The sequence below is a fragment of the Puma concolor genome, chromosome A3, assembly GCF_028749965.1.
Source record: "Puma concolor isolate L17-30 chromosome A3, mPumCon1.1.hap2, whole genome shotgun sequence".
Classification (NCBI taxonomy): Eukaryota; Metazoa; Chordata; class Mammalia; order Carnivora; family Felidae; genus Puma; species Puma concolor.
This window is the reverse complement of record NC_141669.1, coordinates 108,139,694-108,161,746: the sequence shown is the minus strand read 5'-3', so window position 1 is coordinate 108,161,746 and position 22,053 is coordinate 108,139,694. Positions and strand designations below refer to the sequence as shown.

The window sequence follows — 22,053 nt, the reverse complement described above, 5'->3', positions numbered from 1 at the left end:
TGACCCATTAGAAGATTCCCCTACTGCACGAGATGGCCAGGCCCTTGAACCACTGGCTGGCTGGGTCACTGGCTGGGGCTGCCCTAGGGTATACAGCTGAGGGGGGCTTGATGGAGTTTACACATAAAGGCTGTTGGCTAATGATACTCCTTGCAGCTGGGAAGTAGGCTTTTTTTGAAGGGAGATCTTTTTTTTATTTTTTATTTTTTTTTATTTTTTTATTTTTTTTAAATTTTTTAAACATTTTTTTTTCAACGTTTATTTTTATTTTTGGGACAGAGAGAGACAGAGCATGAACGGGGGAGGGGCAGAGAGAGAGGGAGACACAGAATCGGAACCAGGCTCCAGGCTCCGAGCCATCAGCCCAGAGCCCGACGCGGGGCTCGAACTCACGGACCCCGAGATCGTGACCTGGCTGAAGTCGGACGCTTAACCGACTGCGCCACCCAGGCGCCCCTGAAGGGAGATCTTGGCAGTACCTCACTGGGTCTTCCAGAGATCACTTGTTCTGTCACTGAGTTGGTGTAAAAACCCTTACACCCACAAAGGCATAAATCTGCTCTAATACCCACATGCATTGCCACAGCCTCACCTCTTATTTACTACCTTGTTCCTTCTTCATTCTGACCACAGGAAAATCATTTTTTCTTTCTTTCAAGTATAGGTACATTATCCAGAATTTCTCAGTGTTAATAGGAAGAGGGCAGCTATTTCTTTTCACCTCAATCTTTTTACTTGACTCAATTTATCTGCCTCCCAAGACATCACTTCTTTGAGACTAGAGTCAGCACATTTGACACAATTATGATTGTCACTGAGGCAATAAGTAAAAATAATTCTGTACTTGCCACAGATCTACCTACAAACTGCCCAGGTTGCTCTGATGGTTAAATACTGTGCTATTTCTAGCTGAGCCAAATGACAAATACTTATTTTCCCTGACATTGGTGATGATCATTATGCTAGCAGATGGAGGCAAATAGAAATGGAAAGGAAATTATTTCTGTATTCAATAGACTCTTTGTTGGATATACTAATCTCAAGGAATAGTAGAAAAACAATAAAAATTTATGGCTTGGGCCCTTCCTACTCAATGTGTGGATTGTGGACTATTGACTACACCTAAGAAATGTACATAAGAAATGCAGATTCTCAGGCCACACTTTAAACCTATTGAATCATAAACTGTAGTACTTCAACAAGATCCCCATTTTGGGGTGCCTAGGTAGCTCAGTCAGTTAAGTGTCTGACTCTTGATTTTGGCTCAGGTCAGAATCTCACATTTGTGAGATCAAGCCCTGCATTGGGCTCTGTGCTGAGTGTGGAGCCTGCTTAGGATTCTCTCTCTCCCCTTCTCTCTGCCCCTCCCCTGCTCATGAACATTTATATTCTCTCTCTCTCTCTCTCTCTCTCTCTCTCTCTCTCTCAAAATATTATTAAACACACATGCACAGAAGATACCAAGTGATTCATATATACTTTAAGGTTTGGAAAGCAGTAACTTATTTATATAAGAAAGCCATAGCTAATAGAGAAAATAATTCATTATTAAGAGAAAAACAGAGGGCCCTTAAATGGTTGCATGATAACTCATCTTAAAAGGAGAATGAACAGAATTACAAGGAAGGGACTTCAGTTTTCTGGAACAAACTGTGATAATACAATTTTAAAATCTGTCAGAGAAATCTCCATTATTAACCCAAGAATCCACTGTGTTATTCTCCTAGTAATATTTTATGGCGTATCTAATAAAAAACAATTTGACTTGATATTGACATTTATGGGGTATGTCTTCTGTGCTTCATAAGTTTTCTTTAAACACGTGAACTTCTTTGGTAATTTATTAGCTATAACTAGAATGGTTGAGTTTATAATCAATTTCACTATATAGTAAATTTTGCTATTGTAAGGTGTTTTCTGACCACAGTAAGTAGTTTTAGTTTTTGAAGTGCGGTTTTCATGAATTCCATTACATGTATACCTCCAGATTACAGAGAGGCTGGCAGTTTTATAACATGGATTCACCTTGCAGAATTTTGTAAGTGCTTTTCCCCTCTATTCCTCTCTCTTCTGAGAAGTGGAATGTATGTAATTTGCAAAGCAGATCCACATGCTCTGAAACTGTGGAAACAGGAGCTTTTGTTATAAATTAAAGTGTTCTCTTTGATTTCTACTCATTTTATTAAGACAGGTAAGTTATATTTTCATGAAATGTTTCCATTTTTAAAAGCTCTGCTGATAAATAATGTAATTTCAGAGGGTCTTTCTGTGGCTGTCATCCTTTTATTTCTAATTACAGATCAGAGAGAGAAGACAAGCAAACCTTGAACTGACACTACTGATTCACAGCCTTAACATCGTGGAGACAAGAATGCCTCCAGGTAGGACTCTAAGGTAATTTTTAAAAATTATCCATAGGGATTCATATTCTATAGCATGAGTTGGAAGGTACCTAAGGTAATCGAGGTACCTCAGAAGGAGTTAACTACAAAGAGGAATCTCACAGTTACAGAGTGTATTTTAAAACTCAGTGTATTAGGAGTGAGAACATTTGCTAAATTCCACCTTGTCTATTTAAGTGCTTCTCATCTCCTTTTTTTAATGCCCTGAGTTCCCTATTTCATAGGCAAGTTCAGATATTCAGTGATAATGAAAAAAAGAGAAGCTTTAGATAAAAGAGTTTAGGCTTTATTTTAACAACTTTGTTGAAATATAATTCATATAACATAAAATTCATCCATTTAAAACATGCAATGCACCATGTATATTTAGCTGCAATATATTTAGCACATTAGTTGTGCAACTATCATCACAATGAATTTTAAAACACTTCGATCACCCCCAAAATAAGCCCAGTACCGTGTAGCAATCCCTATGTATTCCCTCTCACCCAAGCCCTGGAAAATACTAGTCTACATTCTGTCCCTATGGATTTACATTTTCTGGACTTTCCATGTAAATAGAATATTACATGACATGATCTTTTGTGACCAGCTTCTTTCATTTATCATATTTTCAAGGTTTGTCTATGTGGTAGTATGTAAAAGAATGTATTCACAGAAGAACATAACTTGTCTTTCTTTAGGAAAAATAATAGATTTTTGGCAGATTAAATTATTCTTCAAGATTTAAGAAAGTCTTTTTTTCAAGTTCTTATTTCATACAAGGGGCTATCTCCTGGGTAATGTGTGTGTGTGTGTGTGTGTGTGTGTGTGTGTGTGTGTGTCTGTGTGTGTCTGTGTCTGTCTGTGTCTGTCTATATATGTCTGTGCATACCATCATTGGGAATTACCTTTTAACTGAGCTTATTTAGTTTTAGTGAACCTCATACTTTCCTCCAGGGATCTACTCTCTCTCTCTGTCTCTGTTCCATTCTCTGGTGATCCAGTTGATGATTGGAAAGCTAATGTTCATGTCTGAGGGCTTGGAGTTGTCTGGTTGTGTCCACTTGTCATCAGTAGAGTTTGGGGCCATAGCAAGATTTGAGGACTGATCCATACAGCATCAGTCATTTATGAGAAAAAAATGATATTTATACAAAAGAATGAAATACTTTGCATTGATCCCTGCTAGCTTCTTGCTTTTAGTTTTCCTGGCTCTTTGTATCAATTACCTTAGTTGTATGGTGATAAATGCACACAGTGACTTAGTCTTAGAATATCCTTAGAAAAAGGGTTTCAAGCAAACTAGTAACAGCAAGGAAAAGTAATTATTTAGGAGAAAGTAGAACAACTGTTTTCTTAGGAACAGGAGTTAGTTATCAAGGGTACCTATAATACTGGCTTTAAAAATGTTCCTGGCTCCTAAATGTCATAGGAAAGGGTGAAAATATTTTTGCAAATTAAAGTATTGTGAGGAAGCAGTTGTTTTGTCTGAATTTCAGTTAAGGACATTTAGCTGTTTCTAGTTAATTGAGATAGATAGATGATAGATAGATAGATAGATAGATAGATAGATAGATAGATAGATAATAGAATTGAGGCTTCATTTTTTTTTAACTCACCAAAGATGTTCAGATTTCCAAATAATTGTGCAAATGAATTTAGCATAGCAAGGTTCTTCATGTGTCTTGTATGATGAACTTTCTGTAGCAACTATCTCTGCTTTCTTATTTCTCATTTGCCATCCATTGTCTCCAATGTATTTGCATTGTCTACTACTGAACTATGCAAATAAATGAACTTTATCAAATAAGAGATGCATAAAAGAAAGGCAGTCTAACCAAAACATGATGAGTCCTAAGGTTATCCTCCTTACTGTCTTCCTTGATGTTGTACCTTCTGTGGCTCCACAAGCCCTCTGCATTTACTTATATATTTGGCAACATATTATTTTATATTTTTTATCTTTATTTGGAAGAATTCTTGTATCTTCTTCCTTTGTATTTGTCTGGTCTCATTCATTAAGCTAAAAACTATTTCAAGGGACTTGATTTTCCCCAGGGTTGAGAGTGCCAGCACTTGTGGAGTCATGGGCTGCTCATCTGTTATATAGTGTTATATGGTGACCAACAGGCAGACCATACATTGCTGTTGTTATTTTTAACCAGGATGATGAATTCCAGAAGTTATTATCCTATGTGTGACATCCTCCTGTGTACCCTGTCATCAAGTTTCCCATCTCTGTTGATAGGAGGAGCAGTAGGCAGTCCTGCCCTGAGAATTGAGTTACTTAGCTCAGCTAGAGAATGGGGCCACAGAAGAGATACTGTGCAGTTGTGTGGAGGACAAAAACGTTTGAGACCAATGGTAATAGGAAGACAGAACCGATGTCAGTCTGAAAGCAAAGGTCTAGATTCTAATTCTAGTCTACACATTCTATTTCTGCCAAATCTTTGTGAGCACTCAACATTCAAAAGGGTCTTGACACAACATCAAATCATGGTTGCAGTGGGCTGCATTTATTTATTACTTTTCCAATCCTGCCATAGTTAAGGCAGTATAAATATGACCATTATCTAACAAGTATCTTTGGAAATCATGGAGCAGAATTAAGTGAGGTAGAAATGGGAAGATTCTTAAAGAAAATTCAAAGCCAGTGGAAGCTACACTATTTGAAACACTTAAACTGTCCCATCTTTACTAATGTAAGGTGCAGCATATTTTAGGTTATAATTTGTGTTTTTATTTTTGGGAATTTTTACCCTCCCTTGGCCAAATCCTCATTTATTTGCTTGCTCTAATCTTTCCTAGAACATCCATATTTTATAGCGAGTAAAATGGCTGGTTAACCAAAGCTGCTAATCCAAGGGGAAGAGTTCCAGCAGGAAGCATTTCTAGACAGGGTCAGAAACAGACAAAATGAGCAAAGAAGCAGACTGGCTGAGCAACTTTTTGGCTAATACTGTTGGAAGCAACACTCACAACCAATTTACAGCTTTTCAGAGTTTGGGTTTTAAAGCAATCCTTGTCTCCTCATTCATTAGTAAGTTTGTAGGGTTAACAACCAAGTGATCGTTCAGGGTACATGTGTGTCAGTTCCAGAGGCAAGACTCTGTGTTCTGAGAGTATCTAACAATATAACAGGAAAAAAAATCATTTTTAATATTTTAAAGTGCTTCATTTTAATTTGTATAGCTACTAACTGCCTCCTCAGTCAAGGATAGTCTAACAAGAAGTGTATAGGGGCTGGAACTGTTGTAAAGGGCTATTTCTCAAGTTAATAGTAAGACAGCTCTTTTAGAGTGGGTGAATTGAAATATCTCAAAATAAATTAGAAAGATGTAATTCCATATTCCACTTCACTTTTAAATGTTTTATTCTTATGAAATACACATAACATAACATAAAACATAAGAAAACACCTTAACCATTTTTAGGTGTGCTGAAGTTCAGTGGCATGAAGGACATTCACATTGTCGTGTGGCCATCGCCATCATCTGTCTCCAGAACTCCTTTTGTCTTGTGAAATTGAAAGTTTGTTCCTATTAAACAACAACTCCCATTCCTCCCTACCCCTCAGTCCTTGGCGAGCAGCATTCTACTTCCTACTCTATGAATTTGAATACTCTAGGTACCTCATATAAGTGGAAGCATGTAGTATTTGTCCTTTACTGAGTGGCTTATTTCACTTAGCATCATGTCTTCAACTTTCAGCCATGTGATAATGTGTGTCAGAATTGCCTTCCTTCTAAAAAAACTGAATAATATTTCAGTATGTGTGTATTCTATGTTTTGTGTATCAATTCATCTACCTATGAACATTTGGGTTGCTTTCACCTTTTGACTATTATGAGTAATGATATATCCACTTCATTTTGAAAGGAAGAGTTCTCTGCATCCAAAAAGGTACAGTTTCATCATAGTATTTCATGGTAGAGTTGGGGATAGTGAAATCCATTGAAAAACTGAGATCCAGATACATTGTATTGAAATCATAGATATTATTATTGTTTTTTGGGGTTTTTTTTTGTCCATAAAATATTCCTGGAAGCCTTTATGTGGTGCAGAATATCTAGTCTTTCAAGCTTTGTGTTTCTGGATCTACTAACTGTATCTGTTTACAAGAGAAAGGTTGATTGCATTATCTTCCAGAATGGAGGGCTACATGTTCCGTTTGCCTGTGATATTTATGGGGAAGACTCTGTTCCAAGGATTTGGGGTTTTATGAGATTCTCCTCAGCAGGATGCCTTTTAATTGCTTGAGTTATATTAGTGCTTGAGGTAAGATCCTTTTCTCAAGTGTCCAGCCAAAGCCCCACTGATCAACCCTCCACAAAGCCACAGTAAAATTGGCATGCTTAAATAGGGCAGGAATGCTAACATCTCTGATCTGAGAGAGGTAATTTGGTCCAAAATGCACTCCAGTGATGTTTATGTTTCGGATAAAGTGCTTACAACACTGTTGCTGCCCTTTTGACCCCCATTTCCTTGTTCGTGTGCTTCTAGGAGAAAGTGATACTTAAATTCAAATCTTTACTTTTATTAGCTCCCAGAGTAAACTAGGATTTCAGTCCAGTCTTATCTCTGCTATAAACATCCTGCTACCATTCATATCTTGAGGAAAATGATTAAATACATTCCATCAAAGGAACAAATGGAAACTCATCACAATCTCTTCCTCCCTCCCTCCCCTTTTTCCTATTTCCCTCTTTCCTTCCTTCCTTCCTTCCTTCCTTCCTTCCTTCCTTCCTTCCTTTTCCTTCATTCCCTTCCTCCCTCCTTTCTTCACCCCTCCCCTTCCTTCCTTCCTTCCTTCCTTCCTTCCTTCCTTCCTTCCTTTTCAGATTTACGAGCATATGTGTTGCAAACTCAAGGCAAAGCATTTTCATGGTTTGGAATATCAGGGAGAGCACTCTGAAGTGGTTGTTGTAGGGAGGAGCAGCGTGTGAGGTGGGAACAGGGGAAGGGGAGTGAGGACTGGAGTTACAGCCCTGTGTGCTGAGCTTATTTCTCAAGCTGAACCCTCCTGTGTGGACAGCATCGTCATCTCAGCCTTATAGACTGGAAAACAGCACTTCAACATGTTGCAGAACAACTCAGAGAAGATATACTTCCCAGTTGTCTTAGAGGCAAAATCTTCATGAGCCTTTTGAGGTTTGTTATTTCAGATAAGTAGGATTATACTTCCTGTCGTTGGCTCCATTCCCCTAACTCCTTATCACCTCAGTGTAACAAGCAAAGGGGTGTGAATAGAAAGGGAAGATAGCTTCAGGTCACTTAGCTGGTGTAGCCTTTGAAGGTATGATGGGAAGTCTTAGGTGGAGGTCAAAAGACAGTTAAAACCTAATATCTGGGAAAAGGCTTGTTCAGGTCAAGTCAGTAGTGAACATTTTATTTATTTGAAGATATTAGAATGGTTTAGACAAGTAGATTAAACAGCTTAATGAAGCAGAACTCTACACATAAATTTCGATTCCACAAAAAAACTTATCTGACAGAAATCAATGAGCTAATCAATGTGAAAGCATGAAGGGAACTAGAGCAAAATGCTATAGAATAATTGTCAGCACCTAGCGCTCAGTTGGTGCTTTTCACATTCGAAGTATGAGACAGGGAGCCAACAGCCTCACTGCAAATGCAGATTTTCACGAAACCTAGTCCACCCAGAGTGTTTCATAAATCAGATCCAAAGATAAGGGGCTTTGTAAAATGAAAACTGCCAGGATCTTACTGTGACCTTCTGAAGGTCCTTTTATTTTTTATTACATAGTAATATTCATTATTTACTTGAACAAAGGAAGGATCATATGTTCAGCTTCTGGCCGTAGGGGAGTCTCTTGTGCAAACAGAACTATCCTTTTTTTTTTTTTTTTTTTCCCAATTGTGAATCTTTCTTGTGTTAACATCTGGACATAATCTTTGCACATTGAAATTGTTTTTATTTTCATATCTAATAAATATACTCAGAGGAATACGCAAAAATGCAATCAAGAATGTAAATGGGAATGTATTTAGAAGACATAGAGGAAAAATAAAGATCGAATAAATCTTATTTTGTAGAACAATGAGAACACTTAAATTACTTAAATTAATAGAGGTGAGGTTGCTTTGGACTTTTCGAGTGCAGTGGAACTGAGTGTATCTAATCCAAGAACAGTTTTAAAGCACTGGCTCCATTTATAAACATGCTGATTATGTGAAATCTTCTTTATTATCAGAATCACAGTATTCATTCGGATGCTCCTGTCTAAATCCCTTACAGGCTTTCACCTGTTCTTAGAATAACAGTTTCTGGAAACTGCCATTTACTCATGTAAAGGACTCTACTATGTGCTATCTGTGTAAACGTCTTTCTTCCTATGCTTCCTATGTGCTATCTGTGTAAACATCTTATTTAACTTCTGAATGATGATTAATACCCAAAAGGGACAAGAACTGTTCCATGATGAGTTATCCGTTTACATATCTGTTTCTGAGGTGAGTTGTTAAAGTGAAAGTTTCTTCCTAGGTTAATAAATCTTTGCCAAAGAAAACCATAGGATGTTTGAACATATAAAATTTGGCATTTCATTCCAGAAAACCAGATGCATCAAACATTGCCCGATAACAACAGTAAATTTGAAGTCAGTAAGCACTCAAAACTTGGTAGTTTGGGGTGCCTGGGTGGCTTAGTTGGTTAAGCATCCGCAGTTCATGAGTTCAAGCCCCACATCAGGCTCTGTGCTGACAGCTCAGAGCCTGGAGCCCGCTTTGGATTCTGTGTCTCCCTCTCTCTATGCCCGTATCCTGCTAGTACTCTGTCTCTTTCTCTCTCTCTCTCTCAAAAATTACTAAAAACATTAAAAAGGTTAAAAAAAAACTTAGTGGTGTAAAAGAACAACAATTACTGAATGTCTCATAGTTTCTGTGGGTCAGGAATTCAGGAATTGTTTGGCTGAGTGATTCTGTCTCAGAGTTTCTCATGAGTTTTATGAGGATGAGTCTCATGAGGATGTTGGCCAGGCTACAGTCATCTGAAGGCTTGACTGGAGCTGGAAGATCAGCCACTCAAATGGCTGGCAAGTAGGGGCTGGCTGTTAACAGGAGGTATCAGTTCATCATAATGGGGGCCTCTCCAGAGGGTGGCTTGAGTGTCCTCACTGCATGATGACTGGTTCTCCCAAAGCAAGTAATCCAAGAAGCCACAGTGGAAGTTTTAATGTTTTTTATGACCTAGACTCAGAAGTGATACACTCTCACTGTTACTATTTTCTCTTGATCACCTGGCCAGCCTGTTTTAATGTGGCAGAAGACTATTCAAAGGCATGAAGATTGGGGAGCCTGGGTGGTTCAGCCCATTAAGCATTTGACTCTTGATTTTGGCTCAGGTCATGTTCTTATTGTTGTGGGATCGAGCCCCACATTAGACTCTGTGTTGAGCATGGAGCCAGTTTAAGATTCTTTCTCCCTCTTGCTCTCTGCCCCTTCCCCGCTCATGTGCCTAGGCTTGCTGTCTCTCAAAATAAACATTAAAAAAACCACATACACACAAAGGCATGAAGACCAAGAGCCAGGGGTTAGTAGAAACTGTCTTGGAGGGTGGCTACCATTATAGGTATGTTTTTTCAATAATTAATATGTGTATATGTTGCATGCCCATCATATATATGCACTGAGAGAAAAGCATCATATATAATAGGCTCATTGTAAATGTATGTTGAATGGCTTCAATGAGATATTTATTTGAACATTTAATCCATGAAGAGTAAAAGTGGATACTTTATTAGTAGTAGTTATTTGTTATTAGAATCTGAGATTAACTCCATAAACAAATTAGAACTATATAAGCATGTTTAAGAAACTGAAGGGTTGACTCACCAGGTAGCCATTTATGTATGCCTGAGGAAGACTTGGCAAAGTTACTCAGAGGGATGAGTTTGACCAAGGAAACAAATGAGAGGTTTGGAGGGCAGTCTAACACCTGGCTGTGGAATTTGATTTCCATCCTAAACTCCAGTAGACCTTTTCCTTTTATGTTTTTAATCCCAAATGCAAACAATATGATAGTATTACTTCATGTTTGTACTTACTGGACTACTGTTGATCATTTTCTCCATGGATTTATTGGTTATATCTAGTTTCTCTCCTGTGAGATTTCCGGTCATAGCTTTTTGCCCATTTTTCTATTCAATTGGTTGTCTTTTTATATCAGTTTCTTTGTGTATGATTTTTGCAAACTCTTCATTAACTATATTATTTATGCATGTTTTTAGATGGATTTGGTTGTTCATATTTTGCTAAAAATAATCAGTTTTTAATGTTTATTTTTGAGAGGGGGAAAGAGACACAGAACATGGATGGGGGAGGAGTAGAGAGAGAGGGAGACACAGAATCCCTCCAGCAGGCTCCAGGCTTCGAGCTGTCAGCACAGAACCTGATGTAGGGCTCGAACTCATGAACCTCGAGATCAAGACCTGAACTGAAGTCAGACGCTCAACTGACAGAGCCATCCAGGCACCCCCGTTTTTAGATGTATTAACATACAATTATATATTCTATCTCATTCTAATCTAATCTTAATGATCTCCCCCTTTCATGAAGTCTAAAATGCTTTCTATTTTATTAACTGTCCTTTGAAATTTATTTTTTCTTCTATTTCTTTAAACTTATATTATCTTGCTTTTCTTTTTAAAAAAATGTTTTAATGTTTATTTATTTTGAGAGAAAGACAGAGTGTGAGTGGGGAGGAGCATAGAGAGAGGGAGACATAAAATCCAAAGCAGGCTCCAGGCTCTGAGCTGTCAGCACAGAGCCCAATGCTAGGCTTGAACTCATGAACTATGAGATCATGACCGGAACAGAAGTCAGATACCTAACCAACTGAGCCACCCAGGCGCCTCAGCTTTTCTTAGCTTCTTGAGTAGATTCTTACTTTGTTTATTAGTATTTTTTCCAATGAATGTATTAAAGATTCTAGGGTCTCCTGGGTGGCTCAGTCGGTTGAGCACCCAACTCTTGATTTTGGCTCAGGTTATGATCCCATGGTCGTGGGACTGAGTCCTTGCATTGAGCTCCACACTCAGTGTGGAGCCTGCTTGAGATTCTCTCTCTCTCTCTCACTCTCTCTCTCTCCTTTCCTCTGCCTCTCTCCCTGCCCATGCTCTCTTTCAAATAAAAAATAATAAAATAAAATAAAATAAAATAATGATTCTAAGTGTTTCTGAGTGTTGCTCTGATGATACCTCTAGAGTTTTTGTATATATTACATTCACTGACACTTATTTCTAAATGATACTTAAATTCCATTTTTAATTTTCTCCTTATGCCTAATGATATACATAAAAGAATACTTTTTAAATTGGGTAGTTAATAGATTTGAAACGTTCTTTTAATGACAATTTCCAGTTTTATAGCATTATAAATAGAATGTGGCCTCTGTAATTTCTAATATTTGGCACTAGGTAACATTTTCTCCGTTGATTAATTAACAGGTGGTCTTTTTAAAATGTCTAACAAATGTTTAAATGCGATTCTATATTTAGTATAGAATATATTCTGTTCTCCAGTAGTCTCCCCTGTCTCCATTCTTGATTTCTTTAGTACAACTAAAGAGCCTCTTGAAGTTTCCCAAATATGTCATGCTCTTTGGCAGTTTTGGAGGCCTTTGCTCAGAGATTTGCTATTCCTGGAGTGTTCTCTTTCTTTACCTTCTTATGGCTAACATCTATTCTCCTTTATAGTCATTTTAGAAAACACAAGAAATGCTATTTTCTCTTCAAAGGATTCTCTAAACTTCCTCAAGACTACACTAGGTCCACCTGTGGGGCTCTCCCCTACTGTTCTCCTCTTCCTCTTCTTATTATGGTACCTGCATATCTACTTGATGTCTTGTCATTAGGCTGCAGACAACTTTGGGGGTCCTAGCAGGGTGACTGGCACCTGGAAGGCGGTAAATAAATATGTGTTGAATAACTCAGGAAAAAAAGTAACTATACAGATCATGAAGGAGATTTGATATTACCATATAATGGAGAGCTATTGAACTTTTTCACCATGCCAGATATTGTGCTAAGCATCATACAAATATAACCTCTAATCCTCAAAACTTTGAAATAGAAGTGGTTGTACAATACAGATAGGGAAATGGAAAATCAGAGAGGTAAGCCATTATTGATGAAAAGTACACATGTGTTAAAAGGGCAAAACTAGAATAATTGGCGATAATCTTAACATCACAAAGAATAAAAATAGTTCACTGGTGAAGTGACATCAGGCAATCAGTGAAAATGATGGAGAAACACCAAAAAAACTGAGCAAAAAAGTCACAGTATACTTTATCAGACCTCTGGAAAGTTGTCAGAGGCTTACAATGAAAAGAACACTCAGTAAAGAAAAAGGCAACCCATGACTAGGGTCAAATCTCAGCATGGTCCACGATGACTGTTAGACACTGTAACCCAGGACAGAATAGCAGGACCTTGCTATCATGTATTGGCAGAAACCTGGGGAATGTGTGTGGGAATGTTTTCTAAAGCTGTTAGAACAGAAAGGAAGGAATATAACACTGAAAGACTGTGGTGAAGAAAAATCCTCATAGGAGGCAGGAATGTATTTCATAGAGTACATTGGTTGTCCACAACATCTGGAGTGAGAACTGGCTGAAGTGAAGAGCTATACTGATTTATGGGGCTTGCTAATGTTTTGGCTGAATGGTTGGGGATTTGAGAAAATAAAATTGGAAGATCAGTGACAAGTATCGGGAAGAAATATGTGAATGGATCTCAGAATGGACACAGAATATGAAGATATTTCTGTCCCATATAAATGTTAAAAAGGGCGCCCACTGCATAGAAGACACGTAGTGATAAGTAGACAGAGTAATGCCACTGTGGATATCAGTCAGCCTCTTTTCCCAGCCAAACTAGTTCTTGCTCAATGGACCCATGAACAGAGTAGCCTTGATGGTAGGAATGTAGATTATGCATAGACCAACATGACCTTCCTTTTACCAAGACTGAGCTGGCTACCATTAATCTGTAGTTTAATCTGCCAACACTATAGATCACCACTGAGTTCCCAATATGGCACCATTCCTGGGTACCACCCTGCCACCTAGTGGCAAGTTAATTGCATTGGCCCTGTTCCATTATGGAAGCAAAAGAATTTGCCCTCACTAAAAAGAAATCTTTTGGATATGGATTTGTCTTCCCTGCCAGTAGTATTTTTTCTAACACCACCATCTATGGATTCACAGAATGCCTGATCCACCATCCTAGCATTCCACAGAGCATTGTATGAGATCAAGAAATGTATTTCACAATCAAGGTAGTGCACTAATGGGCTCTTGCCTGCAAATCAACTAGCCTTACTATGTACTTCATCATCCAAAAGTAGTTGGCTTATTTGAAAGATGAAATGGCTTACTGAAGACTCAGTTATAGTGTCATCTGTGAAATAACACTCTGAAAGGACAAAGTTCTGTTTTACAGAGTGCAGCTTTTGCTATGAATCAGAGACCATTGCATGGTATGGTTTTTCCCACAGTCCAAATCAAGGGGTGGAAATGAAAGTGGCTATTCTCACATAAAACCCCTTGCAGATTTTTTGCTTCTCATTCTGGCAACTTTGGGTTGTGCTGGGTTACCACAAGTGGGTGATGCTTCCACCAGTGGATATGATGGCTCCACAAGAGTGGCTCCACCAAATTGGAAAATGAGAATCCCACCTGAATGCTTTGGGCTCTTCCTGCCACAAAACCAGGAAGGAAAAAGGTGAAAGGTGTGTGTGAAAAAAGGTGAAAGGTGTGTGTTAAAAAGGAGCAGACCTACTGGTTGGAGTGATTGATTTTGATTACCAAGGGTAAAAGGTAAATCTGGTTGCTGCTATATAGTAAAGACAAGGAGAGCTATGTCTGAAAAATCATAGGACTCTCTAGGGTGCCACTTAGCACTTCCATATCCGATTTTTAAAGGTCAATGGAAAACTACATCAGCTGAAAATTAATAGGATGACTGGTGACTCAGAAATGAAGGTTTGGGTCACCTATCACGTAAAGAACCCAGAACAGCTGAAGTTCTGGCTGAGGTCAAAGGAATATGTGATGGTAGAAAAGATGCCATAGATATCAACTCTGACCTTGTGACCAATTACAGAAATGAGGACTGTGGTAGCCTCAAAAATGTTCTTTATGCTTATTATATGTGTATGTTTATTTGCACATGTTAATCACTCTTTTTCTTCTTCCCATTAAAAAAGTTCATATAGAGTTATTGGAGGTGAACACATTTATTGGAGGTAATAAATCAGTGGAGTTTTTGTAGCTAACAGTTATAAATCAACTGAAATTTAGGTAACAATATTTTGTAAGACTATGACTGCATATAAAGAGTGATTAATATATCCCATCATGGACACACTGACTGTTGGGACTGTGTGCCTTCCTGCTTGGGGAAAGAGGGGGAACTTCCTCATTTGTGAAAAGGATAGCTGTGTCTTGTTGCAGGAAGGTTTGAATGTGCGTGGAAGAATACAAGTAGGAAGCTGAGTAGCCAAGGGTGTGAACTGTATCAGTTTTCAATTATTTGTTTCTCATCTCTGAATATACCTTCTAGTGATAGACATACTTTGACAGTATGATTTTGTGAGTTCCAATAATTTCAAGATTTTGAAATTACTGTTAGCCCTCACTATGCCTTTGCTAATATTAAATATATTTTCATTTGTGCATTCCCGATAACTCAGATATCCTCAAATAGAAATTAGGTATTTTTTTATACACTTTTTACCATTCCATGTTCAACAAACTGCATGTTTCTTTAGTGATACATCTTGAATTCCAAAGCCCTAAATGGGGCATGTAGTTCTGGTCAAATTCAGACAGTAACAGTCAACATGAGGCCACTTCTTCATTCACAAATAATGTTCTCATTTCTGTATTTTTTTTTAAGAAAGACAGGCAGCAGTTCCTTCTTTCTTTTTTAAGAATTCAATTACCAAAGTATGTCTGTATAACATCAACATTCAAAGTTGAATTCCTGATATAACAAGGCAAATCATAATAAGCCCTTCAGAAAATGATTTATCTCTTTTTCCATATATGTCTTTAATTTCATGTTATCTTTGATTAAACAGCCACAGCCCTATGAAAAATATATCAGATTGAAATTTCACTGCATGAGCAGGTGGCCAAGCCTAAGTCTTCATATTATTCCATCATCATTTTAATAGGAATACTCATTTCAATTCCAAGGTATGTAAAAACCAGATGCAAAATAGTGATTACTGTGAATTCTGCATTTAAAAAAAATTAATGTTTTATTTATTCTTGAGAGAGAGGGAGACAGAGCGTGAGCAGGGGAGGCACAAAAGGAGAAGGAGACACAGAATCTGAAGCAGGCTCCAGGCTCTGGGCTGTCAGCACAGAGCCTGACGTGGGGCTTGAACTCACATACCGTGAGATCATGACCTGAGCCAAAGCTGGATGCTCAACTGACTGAGCCACCCAGGTGCCTCCTGTGAATTCTTCATTTTAACTGGATTCCCTATTAGTTGGTAACTCTGGGGGAAAAAATTAGAGAATTCAACAATTTCCACATTACTTAGGTATTTAACTTCATTGTCCTTTTTCCTTCCTAATTTTCTCGTAGACAGACTTCCTTGGGGACTTTCCTTAAAGTGAATTCCAATACTCGATTTGTAGGCTTCCCTAAAACATTCTAGGAAAAAACAATATTTTGTTGATACTTAATCTAGAATTTCCAGATGTCCAGACTTTTAACCTAGTGTAATAGTAATGCATCTGTGCATTCCTGTGTGTGTATGTGTGTGAGAGTCCTATGTGTGTTTGCATTCCTGTGTAATGAAGGTGGTATGCCAGAGATGAAAATGAAAAATTGTATGATGATCTTACAACAAGTATTAAATGTAGAAAAATGTGAACTCTTTTAAAACGACTGAAACCACATTAATAATGATGAATTCAGTATTTTTTAAGATGATATTTTATTGAGGGAGTGATAAAAATTACATTTTAAAAACTTTTGCTACCCAAGTCTTGAGAAAAGCTTAATAATAGGCACACAGGCTGAGAAGAGATGACCATCAGTCTTCCCAATAGATCTGCCTCTGGCATTATGCTGCAGAGAGGTGTTTAGTTTAGGCTTATCTTTACTTAAAAGTTACAGATAGATCAGATTAGCAATGTGACAAATAATACCCAGAAGTAAAATTGATAAGTGAATGTAAATAGGTTTTGTTGAATATAATAATAAATTATAGCCCTTTATAACTAGGTTCAAAATGACTGTATACATATTTATTTAATAAAATATTTTTTATTATTTCAAGAATAACAGCTTTTAACTTAAATTTTTTGAATTTGAGACAAACTAAGAAAGATGATGATCAGATAGGTAGAAGGTGTGGAAATACAATGGGGATGTGGCAGCATTTCTAGCGGGAGAGACATAATAAAAAAAAAATAAAAGAAAAAGAAAACAAGACAATATGTAATGAATTGTTAATTATGTTTCATGTATTGAGACATAATTTTTTTTACATTTAATATAAATCTTTTTCACCATAATTAACAACCACTTCTTTATAGGCATTGATTGATGAAAATGGATGTTGTCCATTAAAAGCAGCATTATGGCTTATACTTTTCTCATCTGCAAAATAATTCAATAATATTTGTCTCCCAGGGTAGTTTGAGGGTGGAATTGACCCAGTATCAATCAAGTGAGGCAAGGAAGTCATGTTTCAGTTTCATAGCCTGTGCAACTCCAATACAGGCCTTATCTGGTGGGGTATTGAACATCCACCAGAATGGCCAATGTGGTTCAGAATATAGAGTATCTGGAACTCATATATTACCAGCCAGAGTGTTAAAAGGTACAGCCCCTTTGGAAAGCTTATAGTAAATATACCCACCCTATGGAACTCAATTCCTACACATATATCAAAGAGTTCGTGCACAAATCTATGAGTAGTATACAAAATAACTTGTACAAAAATGTTCATAGAAGCCTTAGCCAAGTAACAAACAAATATTCATTAATAAACATATTCATCAACAGAAGAAAGAAAAACTGTGATATGCTCCTGTAATTGGATGTAACAGAGCAATAAAGAGAACAAACTAGTGATAGATGCAACATGGATAAATAAATAAACCTTAAAAAATTAATGTTGAAAGACAAGCCAGTCACGTAAGTTGGCATACTGAAGGCTTCTACAACTGTGAATTGGAAAAGCAGAACAAATTAATCTGTGGTGACAGGAGACAGACTGATGGTTGCTTGAGTCTTGAGGATGGCCTGGGGATTGACTGGGATGGATACAAAGAAACTTTGTGGGGTTCCTAGAAGGATTCTGTATCTTGATCAGAGTGACAATTATATGGGCATATACATTTGTCTCAAATTCTAGAGCTATACTACTCATAGATTTGTGCATTTGCTATATGTAAATTATATTTCAATAAAGTACTATTATATAAATAAATGGATAAATGGATAAAATAATATAGAGCATCAATTTTAAAAATATTTGATAATTGTACTATTAGTACTAATTATTATTATTAGTAGTAGTAGTAGTGTTTTTCCATACTGGATGCCAAATGTCTATGTCATATCTATGAGTGGGATGGGAGTGGCTTGAGGTAAAAAGAAGGTAGTAGTCTGTATTGTGTAATATGATGAGCTCTAGACGTCCACTGTGGTTGAATCCAGGCTCAGTTCTTTTCTGGCTCTGTGAACTTAGGCAAGTCTGCCTAAGTTTCCTAAACCTTCATCCCCATTCTTAATGCATGGATGATAATTATACCTGCTGTAGTTTTATGAGGACTGAAAAATCTGTAAGATAACATATTACATATAAAACAATATCTAACATTTTTATTTTGATCATTAGAATCCTTGGTAATTTTTGACAGGCTATGTTGAAAATGAATTTTTGGTATTATACTTTTATAGCCTTGCCAAAATACTTTTTTATGTTTTTTATTTAAGAGATTTATAAAAAATCACTTTCAAATTAATTCATGTTATCTTTTGATTACTGTTTATGGTTAATCACTCTGGTGACTAGTTGGCTTTTCTAAAGGGTTATCATTGCTATAATCAACATGATTAGTATAATCTCCTCAGAAATTAAATGCTGGTTTTACTAAAATGCTGCTTGAATGGAGAAACTTTGTTGCGTCCGTGGCAATAGCCATCTGTTATGCACATGGTCCAATATATAGTACATGCATGCTTAATAAATTAATCAATAATTTAATGTATTTGGTAACAAAAAACTTAACTCCTTAGACCTGTAACATGCCCAAACTCTACTCTTGTGAAAATAAAGAAGGCTGCAATTTCAAAAGACTGGTAGTATATATATTTCATGCAATGTACGAGGAGTTGCTAAAATAGAAGTCTCAAAATAAAATAGACTTTGCTTCCAGGAAAGGATTTTATACCTGGGTCAGAAATAATTTCCTTTGGATGCGTGAGACTTTGGATGATCATAGGACAGCAATGGCCTTGAGATGTGTTGGCATGACTGGAGAGATGTGAGCAGGAGCTCAGTGGGGAGAGAGAGAGAGAAAGAGAGAGAGAAAACAACTCTATTACTAGTGGCAGCAAGCCAGTAAAGGGTGTTGGACTAACTTCTGGGCTCCTCCAAATTTCTATGAAGTTTGTCAGATTATTTTTCCACAAGTATTGTAGTTGTTTGAATGGAGCTCAAAGTCAAAACCACTCTGTTGCACCTCTGACACCCTTGCTTTTCTTTACTTTTTCCCCTGTTTTGATGTTAATGGAATTTTATCCAGTGCTTTACTTCCATAGCAGATGACAAAATCCAGACTTAAAATACAGCCACAGATTAATGTGGAAGAGTTCTGGATTAAATATCCTGTCAAAAAGCATAATTGAAATGTTAATTCTATGAAAGTATTTGGACCTATGAGTCACAAGGAAAATAGGCTGAGTTGTGAGATATGTTAAAATAAGAAAATGTTTATTTTCGCTGAATGGAAACTAGAATGGAAAGGAAAGGTCATGGAAAGTAGTTTTAAGAAGCAAATATTTGTGGAATTAGTTTTTATGTTGTAAATAGTGGGAAATAATTACAAAATCAGATTGTGCCTATACCTATTCACTGACTTGTTCATTCAGGGAGGTAGTGCCTGCCCACCTCTGGTGGAATTTGAGAATGTGTAGTATGTTTATTTAACAAAATGTGGGATACTGCTGGGATTGAGGGTGATAGTGTGTGTATTCGATACCAATTTTTCTTTCAAAATGCTAATATTCTTGAGAAACATGGTATTATGGAAAGCAGTGCTATACATAGCTTTGAAAATGATATTGAATATAATCACAAGGAAACTGGCATACATGCCCAAATGGAGAGTCATTCTACAAAATAACTAGCATGTACTCAGTAATATAAATTCTATGAAAGATAGAGAAATGTAGGGACTGATGCATATTGAAAGAGAATAAGGAGACACACCAACTTTATGAAATGTATGATCCTAGGCTGGATTCTGAACCATTGGGGAGAAAAATGATACTATTGGAATAATTGGCAAAAAATGAATTTGGATAATATATTAGATAATAATATTGTAACAATGCCAAATTTCCTAAATTTGATCATTGTATCAAATGAAAAATTTGAAAAAAATGCTCTTGTTCTTAGAAAATATATACTTTTGATATGAAATACAATGAACTTTTTAAAGTCATATAAATGTATAAAGGCCTATATTTGAGGCATATGAAAATATGAGTAATTTTTATAAATTTTTAATATAATTTATTTAAATTTATATAGATATATAAATATATATATTTATATATAAATAATATAATTTATGTGCACTTATATAAATTTTTAATGTTTATTTTTGAGAGAGGAAAGGGCGCATGAGTGGGGGGGGTAGAGGGGGAGAACAGTGAGAGAGGGAGACAGAGGATCTGAAGCAGAGAGCCTGATGCGGGGCTCTAACCCACAAACTAACTACAAGATCATGGCCTGAGCTTAAGTCGGATGTTTAACCAACTGAGCCATTCAGGCACCCCAGAAATATATGGAGTATTTAAAGTCAAAGAGTAATGGTAAATTCAACTTACTTTCAAATACAAACCATAAAACCTAAGAATGGGTATATGATAAGTTGGTACCCACATTGATACTGATATCTATATGCATACCTTTATCTATCTATATAGAGAAAAAGTAAAACAAGTTGATAAAATAGTAACAATTTGCAACTCTAGGTGAAAAGTATATGGTACTTTGTTGTATTCTTCTTGGAAATTTTTCTGTAAGTTTAATTAATTTATTTACTTATTTATTTATTTATTTTTAGTAAAAAGGTTTTTTAAAAGAATGAGATTGGGAGATAGCTAAGGGCTCCAGGGATACCTATATAGTAAATCTACTTCTGAAACAGGACAGTTGATATGTCATATATGAAATATGATGGTTTTAGTTAAATAGGCTTTTGTCATATTCTATTTGTTCTGGAATACACTATTAACCAGTGATATTTCTGAGACCTAAGGAAGTGACTATGACTCATTGCCAATGTTTAAAAAAAATTTTTAAACACAAGTCTATATGACCCAAACCTATGCAATTAAAACTCAGTAATATAATACAACAATTTGTGACTGCCTTCCACCTTAACCAAAATAACAACATCTTGATTGAATTTTTCAGTTTCTGAAATGCTGTTTGGAATTAGGTAGCCCATAAAACCAATCCAGATTATTGAGTTGAGTTGAGTTGAACTGAACTTGTAATTAAACTTGTACTATCTGCCTAGTGTAGACACAACCAGACCTTCTGGTTACATTTTGATTCATGGTCAGGGTATTACTGTTTGTGGTTAAATATGAGAAAAAAAATACTAAAAACAATTTATAATTACTCTCTCTCTCCTACTGTATTGTTCTCTTATGAGGGTGTGCTCTTTGTTTTTATATACCGCTAAAAGTATATTTGAAGTGTCACTGTCACTTTGTGCTTTTTGTTGCTCAGGAGTGTACCTATACCACTTCTGACCCTTGCTGTGTCCCTGAGATGTTGTAGCCTTTACAGTTAAGGGTAATTGGCAGTTAGAATACACTTTGTTCTGTACAGTGTTAAAAAATGGACCCCTTTGTTTGGCCAACCTTCATGAACTTCCGTTTACTTTAATGGCAAATGAAACATTTGTGTAAGAAAGAAATATTGTCTTCAATGGGAAATGCATTCCATGTGTGTTATATTTCATATCATGACAGATTTTTCTCGAGCTTATACTATTTTTATTCACAATGTGAATACATGACTTTTTTCAAGGCTCTGCATTTTAAGGCAACCATTATTTGTATTTATGGGAATAAATGATAAATATTAAATATTTTTATAGTTAAAGATCGTTATTCATTTAAGTTCCAAATAAAACACTCTCATTCTTTTTACATGAAAAGAACTTGAACAATTCTTTTTTAAATAAAACATGAGACATGTTTTCATGAGACATAGGAACTGGATCTTAAGGATGGAAGGTGAAAGATCATGTCGATGTCCATATCCCACCACTCTCATGAATTTTGCTGGTTAATGTCAGCTTTGTCTTTCCCCTTTAATCTAGCCTTACTCAGCAGGTGATATTCCAGGGTGTACAATTCCAGAGGGACAT

General features: G+C 36.5%; 1 long non-coding RNA gene across 1 annotated transcript in view; it reads left to right on the top strand.

The window, feature by feature from the left end:
* Positions 1–22,053, top strand: part of LOC147582645 (uncharacterized) — a 495,094-nt gene that overhangs the window by 192,209 nt on the left and 280,832 nt on the right. The window contains exon 3 of the long non-coding RNA XR_015248765.1: positions 2,300–2,394. This is a non-coding gene — a long non-coding RNA (uncharacterized LOC147582645). The remainder of the gene's footprint in view (positions 1–2,299; positions 2,395–22,053) is intronic.